This window comes from Cynocephalus volans, chromosome 5 (assembly GCF_027409185.1).
Source record: "Cynocephalus volans isolate mCynVol1 chromosome 5, mCynVol1.pri, whole genome shotgun sequence".
Classification (NCBI taxonomy): domain Eukaryota; kingdom Metazoa; phylum Chordata; class Mammalia; order Dermoptera; family Cynocephalidae; genus Cynocephalus; species Cynocephalus volans.
This window is the reverse complement of record NC_084464.1, coordinates 63,499,144-63,515,589: the sequence shown is the minus strand read 5'-3', so window position 1 is coordinate 63,515,589 and position 16,446 is coordinate 63,499,144.

Below are 16,446 nucleotides of genomic sequence, written 5' to 3'. Positions count from 1 at the left end.
ATTCCAGGTCTTCACCCAAAACCTGGGGAAACAGCTGCACTCAGTAAGCATTTCCTTCACTTAGAATCTCTTTCTCCATGCCTTGGCAGGGTGACACCTAGCCCAGTAGGGTCATCAAACAAAGTTCTTTTTATAACATTCAGTGCATAGGAATTCACAGAGCAGATCATGATTTACTTTATGGAAAAACATCTCCTGACCCAGATGCATTTAATAGCCTTGGGCCATCAGCATTTGAAACTCAGGAGAGCTTTTAGAGGTCTGCCCTCACTTGCAAAAGTGCAGCTCTCTTGTTTGCCTCTGCAGCCCCCTCAGCCCCTAGGTCCTAAATTTATAAATGGATAGGCTTGTCCAGCCAGCTGCACAGTGGCAGCTAGAGACAGCCAGTCCTAGCTGCCCATTTGCTTTGTCCTCCCTTAGCATATTCTTAAACCTCTTTACACTCACTCCAACAGAATCTATTGCCTTTGTTTCTGACCATGGGTTGTATTGAAATTCTAACTCTGCTAGTAAGAAAGTTTAGTGCCTCTTACAGCTTAGGGGGCTCCCACATGTGCGTCTGCTTCCCAAGGTTTCCACGTGGGAACCTGTGTCACGCGCGATATGTGAGTGCAGTGTGCGTGGAGGCTTGCACCCACAGGGACGCTGCCACGCTCACTGGCCAGGGGGCCACGCAGCTCTGTGCTCCCAGCCGGGGCTGCAAATAAGGTGCCAGACAGCTGCTCTCCTAGCCCCGCTCCCTTTGCTAAGACATCCACCCGGGGGTGCGCTTTTTAAAAAATTCTCATAAAAAGGGCCGGCCCCGTGGCTCATTCGGGAGAGTGTGGTGCTGATAACACCAAGGCCCCGGGTTTGGATATATAAGGATGGCCGGTTAGCTCACTGGTTGAGCGTGGTGCTGACAACACCAAGCTGAGAGTTAAGATCCTATTACCGGTCATCTTTTAAAAAATAAAAAATAAAAAAATAAAATAAAATTCTCCTAAAAACATCTATATAGGCTGGAGGGGTTCCTGCTGCATCCGACTCTCTCCACGGTCCTCCCTTCTTACCTCCTCTACAAATCAGGGTTCAGGAGACAGGCAAGTTAACCTAGACGAAGTGAAACAATCATAAGATAATAGGTCCCAAGCTGTTTTTATTGCAAACAAGCATATCACCTGTTCAGGTGAATTGCCTTTTAAAACCTGTGCTTACATAACAAATGGGCAATAGCCAGAGTGCAACCCCTGAACAAATTAACTTGAGTTCTCTTGACCTGGAGCCTGCTCTGGTCAAGTGAGAGACCAATACGCAAGCCGGTTGGACACTCTGGTGACTCCCTGCCAGCCCCCAAGCTCGAGCATGCCAGCAAAAGGCCCTGTGAAAAGCTCCCTCCTTTTGTGTCCTTGCAGCCTCACGCAATCTGTCCAGGCTCGCGGGCTCCACCTTCCGGCTTGCTACTTCTCCTTGCCTGTTCTTTCAATCTATTACCGGTGGTTCTCAACTGGGGTGATTTCGCCCACCCCGGGACATTTGACAATGCCTGGAGACATTTTTGATTGTCACAACCTGGGGAAGGGGTGCTACTGGCATCAGATGGGTGAATGCTGCTACCCTTCCCACAGTGCACAAGACAGACCCACACAACGAAGAATTGTCAGGTCCAAAATGCACATAGAGCTAAGAAGTCCTCTTTGCACACCCTTCACTTGGATCCCTTTACTCGGATCCGGTTCTTACTCTCTTATCCACCCCTGGGCTGATGCTTCACCAGCCCTGGCCCTGAGCCTATTCTCACCTGGATATAGATGTGTTCCTTTTTGTTCCACATCCTGAAGTCACTAAACAAAGGCAGGGCTGCTCTCACCTCACCAGTTTCCTGTAAATTCTTTCAAACACTGTCTGGAGCTCTGTGATTATTTCAGGCCATTCCTGTGGCTCTTCCTATACCCTCCACCCCTGAAAGTCAAGCAAGGCCCTGCCCTGCAGGACCAATGTAGTTAATGCTGATACATTCTTGCTTTTTAAATTGTGTGATTTTAGCAGTTTAGTTCTATTTTGTGAAGGTAAAATATATAACAGATGGAAAAAATGCAATCCTGTACTAAACCTTCACTCTTTGCTCTGGCTTTTTCGCAAAGGATTAAGGTGCTTCTAGCACTGTTAACTAGTGGTGTCCTAGTTTTTTGTTTGTATTACAATTTATCTCCTTTCTTGTATTTTAAAAATATCAACTCTCTTTGTACTGTTTGTCTCACATATTAAGCCTGATTTCGATTTTTGTGACATCCTTTAGTTTCTCAACACCATCTATGTTTCTTTAAACAATAGATTTCATTTACGTGAAAGCAATGCCTCCTATCCCCAAGATGTCCACATCCTAATCCCCCAAACTCATGAATATATGTTACCTTACATGGACAGATATGATGAGATGGGGAGATTATCCTTGGTTAACTGTGAGTCCAATCCAGTCACATGGGTCCATAAAAGGGGAGAACCTTTACTAGCTGTAGCCAGAAAGGAAGATATGCCTATGAAAGAATGGTCAGAGCAATGCAGTGTTGCTGGCTTTGACGATGGAGGAAGGAACCATGAGCCACGAAATGTGGGCACCCTCTAGAAACTGGAAAAGGCAAGTGAATGGATCCTACCCTACATTCTCCAGAAAAGAATGTAGCCTGGCCAACACATTGGTTTGAGACCAGTGTTGCACTTCTGACTTCCAGGACTATAAGATAACAAATTAGTTGGTTTTTAAGCCTCCAAGTTTGCGGTAATTTATTACAGCAGCAATCCCATGTTTTCCATTCTTCATATTCACAAAGATATTTTTTTCCTTTAAACTATTCTTGAATTCTGAAAGTTTTTTTAAATCTTAAACTTTTTTCTTTATTTCCCCTATCTCCCATTAGCAAATATTTATCCAGACATCATTTCTTGATTTTTTCCAGGAGATGTGAAGTTGCAGAGTTTTGGTTTGTCGGGATGCATTGTGCTGATTGCCTACAGATCTCATTTTGCAAATAAGAACAGGAGACTCCAAAGAGGCCAAGGGGCCTGTCAAGTTTGCGCAGTGACCAAATGACAGACAGGCACCACACTCCAGGCCCAGACTCACCAGCTGCTCCTATTTTCATTTCCTCCCCTAAAACAAAATAGGACTATCCCATTGACTTAGGAAGAATATACTTGTTTTTTCCTTGTAAGGGGGCCCAGAAAACATATTGATGGTTGACACTGTAGGTATCAAGGTGTACATCACCATATATATCCTGGCAAAACTCCCATGGAACTCAGTTCAGGGAGATGCTCCAGGAAAATGTTTTAAAACTTACATGGTCAAATAAGCTTGGGAAATGCAGCATGTTTACCTCTGCCTTGGAAAACAATTCCACACTTAAGCTTAATAATACTCCTCAGAAGTCCTATAGTAAAGAAACAAACCAGAGTTTGCCCTTTTCATGTAACACCATTAACACGCAGTCTGAAACCCGAGTGTAGATAGTCCCTCCAGTCTTTTCTTTGGCCCCTTCCCTTGTTGTGGGGTTGGCTTAGCACTTAGGTGGACTTGTGAGCGTGTGATGAAGGATCCTTTGGGAGTCGAGCAGGTGAGTGCTAGCTCGGAGCCTGCTCATTCCTGCCCGTTCTCCCTTTTTCCCTCATTACAGAGCCCCATTTTGTTTGGGTCAGCAAGTGCTGAGCTAAAACCACTCCACTTATCAGGCTCCCTTGAAGCTAGGTGTGGCCATGTGACACAGTTCTGGCCAATGAGATGGGAAGAAAAGTCTAGCGGGGCTTCCAGAAAAGCTCACATACACATTTTCTCTTCATCCTTCATCTTCCTGCCTGGAGTGCAGAGGCAACATGTGGAGGTGCATAGACAGCCTGTGACCAGGAGAACAACAGCTGGTTACCAAGGATGGCAGAACAGAAAATTAGCAAAGTTAGAAAGTTAGAACAGAAAGTTAGCAGGGCACCTGGTGGTGCAGTCATCTCACTAGCCTTGGACAGCTCTGGTTTTCTTGAGAATGAGAGAAAAATAAACTATCTGGTTAAGCTCCTGGTGTAAAGTTTCTGTTCCAAGAAGCCAAACATCTTTGTAACCAAAATAAATGTGTCAATATTTGTTTCTAATTATCATATAGTTTTGCTCTGTGGGTGTTGTCTGCCTTTCTTTATGAAAGGCAATTAGTGGGTAAGGCAGAAGGAGATTGCAAAGCAGGCAAGCAACAGCATCGAGTCGCCCAAGTCAGTGGTTCTCAAAGTGTAGCCCCACACCAGCAGCCTCAGCATCACCTGGGAACTTACTAGAAAGGCACATTCTCAGGCCCCACCCACACCTACTGAATCTGACTCTGAGGGTGGGCTCCAGCAATCCGTGTTTAGCAAGCCCTCCTGGTGATCTTCATATGCACTAAAGTTTGAGAACCACTGAACTAAGTTCCACGTGTCAACCTCAATGAATTTAAACTCAATGTGGTGAAACATTTGGAATGAAATAGTTGAGTCTGAACAGCATGGCCCATGCCCACAGCTAACAAAGCACAGGATCTCTGGGAAGAGGTGTCTTGCCACACCTTGGCAATTTAAACTGAGATAGAAGTAGAGGTAATAATGACACAAACGGGAGCCACCACCACTTAAGAGTGTGGTGAATTGTGGGTCATGTCAGGACCAAGGGGCCAGGGCTGCAATTTTCATAGCAAGCTTTTACTTTAGCTTTTCTTAGTGAATCACATACTGTTCTCTTTCCTGCAGCTCAGGTCACAGGGCCACTAAATCAGGGTATGGATAGGATTTGCATAAATCTCAGCAATTTAAGAATTTGTACATGTGTATAAGAATGGGAGTGGAGTGAGGATATGATTAGAAATGATCAATGTGTCTGGAAATTTTATGAGAATGCTTCAGGGTATAAGATAAAATCACCCTCCAAGTTTAAACTCCACGTGAAATCTCCAAACATGAGATCTCCAAAGCCACTCTATTCTTCCCAGGGTGACTGCTTTCTCCTTCTATTAAACAACCTACAATTACTGAGCATTCTCAATTTTCCAAAGGGAGAGTTTGTGTATTTTAATTAAATCCTCATGAGAGTCCCATGATAGGTAACTTCTGAATTTAGATCATAAAGGGCACTGTGGCTTGTGGCTTGCCTCTTGGATTGCTTACCCTAGGTGAAGTCAACACCATGCTGTGAGGATATATTAACCATGGCTTTTGTTTTTGTATTTTGATGCTTTGACATCTGGGGCCTTACTGACCCTGTAGGGACTGCCCTTTCCAGGGACAGCCAATTCCCAGAGATAGCAAACACTTGTGAGGGTGCTTTTCAAATGCAAATCAACCAATCCAGAGCCCGTACCCCCAACCACCTCCTTTGTGGGCTCTCACACTCCAGGCCATTGTCCCTTTGCCCTAATCACCCCAGGGCTGGGTCCTAGACAAATAGCAACGACTCTATGTCCAGAGCCCACTGAAATTATCCAAACTAGCCAGTGCTAAACCTGATTACCCAGCCTCGCTCTTTCCTTCCCACAGAAACCACAATAAAAACTCTTGCCCACATTTTCCCTCAGCTCCCTTTGTTTCCTGACTGACCCCAGTGCTTCCCCACATGGTCTCCATGGTATGACATGCCCCTCCCTCTTGGGATCTGAAAATATAACAAACTGTCTTTTCATTGGCAGCCATCTCCTTATCTGTTGACCTTGCCATAAATAAATAATATTAAAGCCTATATTTTAAAATAGAGGACATTCAAGTAGCCCTGTGGAGAAGCCCATGTGGAGAGGAACTAAGGCCCCCCAGCCGACAGCCAGCCCCACTTTGCTAGCCGTGTGAATGAGCCACCTTGGAAGCAGATCCACCAGCCCCAGTTAAGCTTCAGAAAATGGCAGCCCTGGCCAACACCCATTTTCAATCTCATGAGGAGAGAATCTAAATCAGAACTGCCCATCCAATCCACTCCCGAATTTGCAACCCACAGAAACAGAGAGATAATACATGCTTATTGTTTTAAGCCACTAAGTTTTGAAGTAATTTGTTCTTCAGGAACAACTCTAGTGGAGAAAGTGAGATTTGAAACCAGGTCCACCTAATTCTAAAGCTTATAGGTTTCCCCATTGCTCCTCCAGTGTGCCAGCATGAGCTACAGGAAGATGAGTTGGGCTTCTGACTCAGTAAGAAAAAAAACTGCAATCTCATATAACAAGCAATTGGAGAGGCAAAGAGGTTCCAGAGTTAAGAATTAGGCAGCTCTGCTGCATCACCCCAGACCCAGGTGATTCTCTCCATCTCTGTGAGTTTATCTTTCTCATTTTCAAAAGATGGCAGCAGCATTCTAGGCATCTCATACAGACATGACAATATGTGTATTCCCAGAAGCCTCTCTAACAACTTCCCCTCATTGGCCAGAATTGCAGTTCATGGCCATCCCTACACCAATTGCTGGTGAGTAGAATGGGAGAATGGGAGCACAGTGATTGGCTTAGACCAGTCGGGTTTTCCCCTGGGGCTGAAGCTTGGGAGCCCTTCACTAAGTCATATGGGGCTGGGGCACCCTAGAGCAAAATCCAGGTTCTGGCAACAAGGAAAATGTATGCAGAAGGATTGGGGTGGTGGTGGATGATTTAGGTACATTGTTTTCTATATGAGCCATCAAGGAGCCACCTGTGCTAGCAAGAAGGGAAATAAAGCCCAGAGAGGGTGTGGGAAAAAGCAGAAGAAAGAGTCAGGGGCAGGTGGATAGTGGCCAGTTGAAGTGCAGAGCCTTGGGCTTTACACACAGAACAAATCACCCGAATGAGTCTTTGCCCAGAACCACTGTTCACTCACACTTTCTCCCTCCTGGCACATCTGACTGCTCTCCCACTTTACCAGTTTGGGTCAAGGTGACATGACCCAACTGCTTCCAAAAGCCTCCTAATCCATGAACCCAGAACAAGCTGCAGGCAAATTAGTCAGCTGGTGGCTGTTGATTGGAATTCATGTGCATCCCCCAGGGTGGAAGCAGCAGGAGGTGTGTACAGCTGCCTCCTCCTCTATTTAGAGGAGGGAGGGCTGTTTGTTTAAATGGTATTTGGTGTCACCAAAAACATTTGGCCTCCTTTATGTGGATATGGAATAATCCAACACAGATAGAGTAGTAAGGGAACCAAAAGGCCAACACCTTCACTTTGTGGATATGGAAAACCAAGCTCATGCTGAAGTGACTTGGCCAGCGTCACAAAGACAAAACTGGAGCTAAAACTGAGTCTTCTCTTGCTTCAGTGCCCTTTCTCATTCCACCTTATGGGAAAAGATTCTATGACAAATACTATGCCAGATCTTAACCTCATTTTTCTAAGCCACAGAATTGCTTCAGGTAAAATGTCTTAACAGTACCTCATGTTCATTTGAAATTCCTAATTATGCTTGATATTGAAACATTTATTTTTAATGTTGCCTAATTGGACATTCAAGCTCCACACTATTATTTTATCAAAACAGGCCAAGATTCCAGCTAATAATATTTTCAACTGCTTTTGTCTCTCTCCAATAAATTACATAAAAAATTATCAAGAGTACTTCCTTTTCAAGTGACAGCAGAAATTAAGGACTTCAGCTCTCCAGTTCAAGAGTTCATTGGACTCACTACTTCAAAGGGAATATAATAAGTATAATAAGCTTCCTGAGATGATCTCTCTAAAATAACTTTTCTTTCTACCAGCTGACTTGCAGAACTGACTTTGTACTTAACACAGATCCACATGACTAGGTGCAATGGGAATATTCCAGCAGTTTTGCCTTCTTAGGTGATTTTTGCTCTTGGTTTCTTAGGTTTTTTTTGTAGAGGTCAAAAGGGAGACTCATATGCCAACTAAATGGGTCTCTATCACCATTTGCTATAGCTTTCCCTCCCAAGATCCATGATAAGGGCTGGCTCGTGGCTCACTCGGGAGAGTGCGGTGCTGATCCATGATAATTTTGGAAATGTGTTGAAACTTGTTTTAAAGGACTCAAAGACTAAATCTGGTAAAGTGGCTTTAGAGGGGTGTGTGTGTGTGTGTGTGTGTGTGTGTGTGTGTGTGTTGGGTTGGGGGTTGGTATTGTAGCACTTGGAACAAAAAAAAAGGATGTTTAGCAAATATCCACAATAAATGTGATCTTCATCACTTTAGTTAGCCACGTTATTGTTATACCCCAAAAAATAATTTAAAGCATTCGTAGATTAACTAAATGATTCACAGTAGATAATCAGAACCCAAATCAGCAGCCTGTTCAGTAACTGTTGCTGCTTCCCCCACTAATTTTAAGGTTGCCAAATCACTCTCGGGGATGTATTCTTAGTCTAGCAAATGATTTAACATGTATTTGTCCTTACCCACTTTGGTACACAAGTGAGTGAGCTAATGTGGGCTAGAAACAAGATTAGAAACAAACTCTGATTAAACAATTCATTCATCAAATGTGCATTGGACACTTGCTATGTGGCAGGTTTTGTACTCATAAAAGAGACAGTAAACAGGAAAAGACACACATTTCAATTGAGTGTAATGTAACTGCAGAGACCTGGACAGCATGCGTGGAAACACATGGCGATAGTCCAGGAAGGTTTTCAGGAGGTGTTGACTTCTGAACTGAATGTGGTCAGACAGACGAGGGTTAGACAGACGTGGAGGTAAAGGAGCAGGAAAAACGAAGGCTTGGTGGTGCGAGAAGGGAGCATGGCACGTTCGAGGACATCAAAGTCAAGGTGGAGGCATCCGTGGGAGGACGAGAATGAGGAGATGCACGGGCAGAGGGTGAAGGGCAGCTCCCAGAGGCCTGTGTCTGCTTTGCTGGGAGATCAGGCTAAATTCTGATAGCAGTGGAAGCTGTTGAAGGAATCGTTTCAAGCAGATCGGATTTATTTTGGGTTTACTGGAGGAGTAGGAGGCTGGTGTGCATGGGTGTGTATGGTTAAGTATGTGTTTAATCTTGTTTAGACAAGCCTTAAATTTAGTAAAGGATTATACCAGCTATTTAAGATTGAAAGAAGCAATAAGTTACATCACAATACACTAATGCAACATTGTCTTCATTCACATAGCACTTTAGGATGAACGTTTCCTCAATGAGTATTTCCTTGTCCTTTAGCATATGAGCAGAGGTGTTATTCGGTGGGAAAGAGAGCAGATAAAAGAGATGGCAAACTTCAATGACCTTCTTTATGTCTCAAGGTCTCAGTCAGAAGTGACTTCATCTTCCTGCTCTATGAAAGACCACGAAAGCTTTAAATAAACTCCCAAAATACTGAGCTATGAGCTTCCTTAATCCTTTTAACCCAGCCTCTGTATTTTAATGACATAAGGTGAGTAATGCTATCATCTGTCTGAACATCCAACGAAGTCACCCTTTATAGACACCAGAAGAGTTAAGCCAGACTTTAAACATTATTTAAGGTTTATCTCACAATGCTACCACCCCCCAAACAAGCCTGAAGAGTGAATAGAAATGACTTTAATAGCAGGGGAGTAGAGGATGAAGGCCTAAGATGGGGATAGGGGGTGGTGGGGAGACAGATTGAAAATGATTTTTTTAAAAAGCCTAGTCTCTGTCTGGGTGGAAGGTACACTCACCTCCCCAGGATGAACTGGAGGGGACACATCGGTTAAACCTAAGGGAGACACTAGGAGTTAATTATTCAGGGTGAAAGCAAGTAGGAATTCTAAAAATAATGCCTTCTCCTTCAAAACTGAAACAATGTGCAGAAAGCAGAATTGGAGAGCTTATTAGCTTGACTCCTCTGCCCTCTGCAGTTGATGTACCCAGTTTAAATCTTGGCACAATCCTAAAATGGGAGCTAGCTCTGCAAAGGTGAAAAAGAATTGAGGACATGAAAGAACGTGCGCCAGGTGAGTTTGATGCACAAAGCTAAGTGGCAAGTCCCGCTGAGTTAGGGGCAGCTCTGTCCTCTGCACGCTTGCTGCTGTGCACAAAGGCAACGGAAAAGGCAGCGGCCAGATAGGGCTGTATGGATGGCCTGCCTTCTCTCAACCCACCTCTTTGTCAGTTTGTGGTATCAGTTGCATCAGGAGGAACAAGAGCAAAGGGAAGGTCGCCAAGGCATTCAATTGTGTGTACCCGTCAGTTGTCAGTTCTATTTGCTGTGCCCTTTATGCAAAGGAGGCCCTTGCTGCAGATCTCATTTCCTCCTAAAAGCTTTGCTGCCCAGATCGAAAGCAAACCTTTCCAACAAACCCTACAAATGGTTTAGATTCATACTGTGGACACCATGACCGGTGTTACATGATACACCCCTTTCTTCTTTCTTCCCCTCCTTTCCTAGCCCTTACGCCCTCAATCATTTATATAAAGACCAGAATTATTCTCAGTCGAGTGAAAGAGACAGAAACTGGGCTCTGGCATTTTTGAATAACAAAGCCATTTTTCACAGAGTTCCAGCTCATCTTGGAAGTAGAACTTATGTCTTTTGACTTCTAATAAAGACCTCTGTGCTCAACACCACATACAAAACATGTGCTATTTATAAAGCGGCAAATTCCACTAATAAATAGATTTATCATTTCAGAAATGGTTATTTTGTGCCAAGACAGCAGAATTTCAAGTTCTAACTTATCTCCTCTCCCATCCCTTTTCAAAGAAAGACTTTATCTGAAAGAACATGTGTGCCGCCACTAGAGAGGTGGCCTAAGAGCTCAGGCCCTTCTCACAGAGTGGTTTGGAGCTCACTCCCAGCATTGTCACTTACAGCAGTGTAAATGTGGGCAAGGTTCTTAAATTTTCTGAGACTCAGATTCCACACCTATGACGTAGGGTTAATACTTCCTCATGGAGTTGTTGTGATATTAAAAATAAGATACCGGAACATGGTAAGCATGCAATAAATAGAAAGGGTTGTTCTAACACAGAGACTGCTGCCATCTCTTCTCATTTTAAGCCACTTCCTGAGGAAGAGAGAGGACGTCTCCCTCGCAAGTGTGGCTTTCCGGAGGGCGGCAGGGCCTCACGCGGGTGTTGTGGCAGGTGTGGCAGTGGCAGCAGAGGCTCAGGTCTTTAGGAAATTCTTCAGTTTGGATACAACGTAGTTTCTCACTGCAGCTGGGTTTTGGGGCATAGGCACATAGCAACCCTGGGAAATTAGAGTTGCAGAGATGGGTGCTGGGGACCTGGAGAGGTACCAGAACAGATGAGAAGTATACTCGTTTATAGACAGGCTGGTGACGCAAAACCAGAGCAAGCACTGGGTTATGTTTATGTACTCCCTTATGAGCAACTCTCAAATCTTTTTGCTTTCAGATGTTACAGATTGATCTCACCACCACTGCAGCCATGAGTCTCAGAGAAAGTAAATCTGCACTACTTGAGGAATATACAACCCTATTGTGAACTGTCAGGTCCCTGCCCCTTTTCTTACTCTTCCTTAGACATCCAAAAATTGTTCTAGAAATCACAATTTGGAAAACAGTGCTGGGAGTCTTGTTTACATGCCAAAGTGCAAACATTACTTCTATTTCAGCCAAAGATCACTTCCTTAATGTTTTGGACAGCTATAGCTGTGTAACGAACTACCCAAAATGTAGTGGCTCAAAACAATATCAATTTTGTTTGCTTGTGATTGCATGAGACAGGAATGAAGACATGGCTCAGCTGGGCACTTGTGCTCTGCGTGGGTCAGCTGGGGTCCTTTACTCAGCTGCATTCTCTGTGGCTGGACTGGGTTGGATGGTCCAAGAAGCCTCCACTCCCATGTCTGGAGCCTAGCTACTCCACCATGTGGCCTCTCCACATTCCTGGGCTGCTCTTCCTCACAGCATGGTGGTCTTAGGGTAGTCACACTTTAAATGACAGCTGGCTTTCAAGGGAGAACATTCTCAGCAGCAAAGGCAGTAAGTGCAGATCTCATGCACAGCCTTGGAAGTTACACAGCCTCACTACGCTGCGTTTGATTGGTCAAAACAAGTCACAGGACCAGGTGAGATACAACGGGAGTGTAAATAGACCCCACCTCTCCATGAGAGGGGTGAAGAATTTCCAGCCATCTTTAATCTCCCACAATCATGGCAGCCCTGCCTGACCTCCGGTTCAAGTCGTAGACCCTGTTACATTCTCTCTCTGCCTCTTTAATATCTGCTTATGACATTAGTTACTATGTGATGAATGATGATTAAGCTAATTATGTGATGGGCTGTCTCTCTCACAAGAACCTTTTATCTTCAGTGAGGACAGGGAATGAGATGAACATGTGCAGATTCACTACTGTATCCCCAGTACCTAGGTCAGAGCCTCATGTAGTGTAGGCTCTCGAAAAATAGGTGTTTGAGAATAAGATAAAAACCCTACCAGGATAATGGAAAAACACACTTAGGGAATGTGAGAACAACATGATACAGTGCACATGATACAGTTTTTCGGAGGCCAAAAGATGAGATAGTGCACCAAGCCTTTGAAATCTGTCTTTTTTGATTCCAAATCTCTCATTAACCACCTAGGAGTCTCATGGTTCCTGTCTCTTCTACCATGGAAGAAAGCACCTGGTGTGTTTCCCCCAAGCACGTAGGTGCACAAGTTTTTAGAAGCATCTATCTACCTATCTATTAATTTTCTATTTTTAATTGTGGTAAAATATATATAAATTTACAATCTTAACTGTTTTTCAGTATACAGTTTGGTAGTTGAGTATATTCACATTGTTGTGCAACCAAGCTCCAGAATGTTTTTATCTCAAAAACTGAAACTCCACACCCACTGTACAGTAACGCACAATTATCCCCTATCCGCAGCCTCTGGTAACCGCAATTCTACTTTGTTTCTGTGAATTTGATTACTCTAGATAACTCATGTAAGTGGAAACATACAGTATTTGTCTTTTCAAGACTGGCTTATTTTACTTAGCATAATGTTCTCAAGATTCACTCATGTTGTAGCATATGACAGGACATCCTTTTCTTCTAAGGTTGAATAATATTCAGAAGTAGCTATATTTTTAAGCTATTTTTAAAATTTTAATTGTGAGATTAAGGGCATCTATTCTTTTTTTGGTGGGGTTGGGGGGGGCGGGCATGGCCTGTATGGGAATCCAAACCCTTGACCTTGGTGTTATCAGCACCATGCTCTGACTAAGTAAGCTAACAGACCAGCCACAGGCATCTATTCTAAGAAGGCCTAGAAATGGCAATGCCTAGAAACATTAAATTTCTATCCATCCACGCTAGGTAGCCTCATTCTTGAGTGTGACCACCATCATATTTATATTATCTTTTTTAATCCACTCAAGAACACTTAAATGTGTCAAATTGATCTGTATTTAGCAGCAAAATACCAATAGAGGTGAGTGCTAACCTATACTCAGAACCAACTGCATAATTTGTAGAGCTCAGTACAAAATGAAAATTCAGGTCCCTGTGTGACTGTACAGATTAGACACCCCAGAAGCCAGAATGCCTATACTGAAAGTGCTTCTCCAGAAAAATACTGCCTTGCAGTTTCTGCCTATATCTGAAACCCTGATTTTTTTCTTTTAAACACTGATCTGCTTATCATTGAAATTTATCAAAGTTGTGCCCTAATGCTGCCCTATTAGGAAGTCCTTCCTGAGGCCCTGTTCTTGTGAATTATATCTTATGTAAGTGAGATGAAATATCACAGGGTTTGTGCTCAGACCCCACCTCCAAGGGAGCCCGGGAGAATTCCCCAAACATTTTCTGGTTTACTTAGATTTTTTATTAGGGCTGGCAGCTGAATTTATCAAGTGCTTTTTAATCATCTACTCATGCGATTAATGGGTTTTCTCCTTTAATCTCTGATGATGTAATTCATTTTAATAAAGGATTTCCTGATATTACACATCCTTGCAATTCAAGGTTACACTTTAAATGGCTATGATATTAATCTTTTGCTATTGTGCTGCATTTATTTGGTAATACTTTGTATTCTTTCATTTCTATTTGTAAGTGAGATTGGTCTGTAGTTTCATTTCTGGATTTCTCTTAATCAGGTTTTCTTGTTAAGGTTATGCTGCTTTATGAGATGAATTAGAGGCTTTGTTTTTCTACAATCTAGAATAGTTTGGATAATACTGAAATTTCTATGTTTCAAAGGTTTTAGGAGTTTTTTTACATTATAAATCTCTAAATCCCATTTCAGTCTCTTTACTGCTGATAATTACTTTATCCAAGTTATTTTCTGTCTCCTGGAATCAAAATTTGAAATTTGTATTTTCCCAAGTGGTGGTTTCCTCCAGGTCTCATTTGTTTCCATGAGATTGAATGTTACAGCTGCTTATAATTCCATTCACCACTTCAGTATCTGTGATTATGTGTATCTCCTTTCTCATCCTAATTCTGTATTTTTGCTTTCTTCTCTCCTTTTTTAAAAAATCAATCTGGTTCAGGAGAAATTTCTCTCTCTTATTTATCTATTCAATGAATCAGTTTTAAATTTGTTTTTCTTTTTATCATTTTTTCTATTTACATTTCATTACTTTCAGCTTTTATTATTTCCCTCTTCATACTTCACAAAAGTATCTTGTGGGGTTTTTTCTAATTTATTAAGATGAATACCATGTTTCTTTATTGTAGACTTTCCTCTTTGGAAATTAATGTGTTTAAGACTATAAAAATTCTTCGAAATACAGTTTTCATTGTATCCCTTCTATTTTGCATAAAGTATTTTCCTTTTCATTGCATTTCATATGTCTGTAATCTGTCTTAATTTAATTTATCTAATTGTATTATGTTATGGTCAAAGTTTTCTTAAAATTTGGTGTGAGTTTTCTTTAAGGCCTGTAAACTTTGTTAAAATTTTAAAATTTTGCTAGTTTTTCTTTGAGTCCAAGTACCAAACAATTTTTATAAATAATCCATGGATATATAAAATATATATATTACGTATATATATTCTTACTTAAAGGATAAAAAGACTATGTCTACTAATTCGAAGTTGCTGTCTATATCATTCAGTTTCCCAATGTTCTCACTTACTTTTAGATTATTAAATTTTTCTGATTCTGAAAGACATATACTGAAATCTCATACAATAAAATCTCCCAATAATAATTTTTAAAATCGTTATATTTTATCATATTTCCTCTTCTTACATTTGTAGGTTTTATATTACCATAATGTTCATCTTTCTTTCTTTTGAGTTTATTTGCATTATTTCAGTGCATTACTTTGTTTTCAAAACTTTATCACCCCATTTTAAGTGCCTTTCTTGTAAATAATATAGAGGTGAGGGTTTTATGTTAAAATCTTCTAGAATTTGTTATAGGAAAATTTATTCATTTCATTGTTAGTGAAAATTTGACTTTTTTACTTTATTCCTTCCACCGCTATATTTACTATTTAAGTTTTCTCTTTTTTTCCCCCTTGCTTTTGTAGGTTTTGAGAAGTCGCTCTCCCTTATCTTTTTTCCCTCACTAACTTGAAGATTTACTGTAATTTTTTATTCCACTATTGGTTACCTTTTATTTCCCCTAATATTCACGTATTTCTTTAGTATTATATGGAAACAAGATAGAGCCCGTTTTCCTTTACAAAAATGCCTAATTCTCCTACTGTTATTCTCTTCCCCATAAGATGATGCCTTCAGAATGCTTTTAGTTCCTCATGATCCCCCACATAGTGAAAATATTAGATCAATTTTACATTCCCCCACCTGTCCATCATACCTCATTGATTTATGTCAATGGGAAATAAATTTTCCTCTGTATATTAAATCTCTATTCCAATTCCTTTATTCTTTGGCAAGATCTGTCAGTGCCACATATGCATGACAGAGTCTGTGAATCTTTGTTTGTCTGAAAATACCTTTCTTTCACCCTGACAGGTGAATAATATTTTGATTGGATATCAAATCCTTGAGTTGCAGTCCTTTGCTCTCAGTAGTCTGAGGATGTTATGCCAGTGCATTTTCCTTTCCAGTATTGCAAGTTAGAAGTCTCATACCAGTTTGCTTCTTCATCCTTCCGCCTTGACACATATAAGATTTCTCCTTTATTTTTCTGGTTCAGGAATTATTTTTCATCAGTCTTCCTGGAACTCAGTCTTTCTTCTATCCTCTCCTCCATATTTCTCTCTGATCTTTCTGCAACTCCTATTATTTGCATGGGAAGTTTCTTGGATCTATCTTCTGAGTCTCTTATTGTTTTCTTCACGATTTTCATCTCCATGTTTTTGTTCTGGGTTGTGAGATATTTCTACCACTTTTAGTCTTTTGGGCTACTATTTCAGGTCTCAACAGTGACCATCCTCCAAATCATTTACTAATGTTTTTACCTTACGAGTCAATGTTTTTGGTCCAAAAAAGTTGCGTGTGCATGTGTATGTGTGGTACTGGAGCTCTCTTAAATGCACTTATTTTTTGGATCAGGTTGTCGCTGGTTTCCTCCAACATCTCTACTTTCATGGGAACTGCCTCCTGTGCCTTCTGCTTGTTGGCCATTTCTCTGGTTGTTTGCTCCCTTAGTTGTCCTTT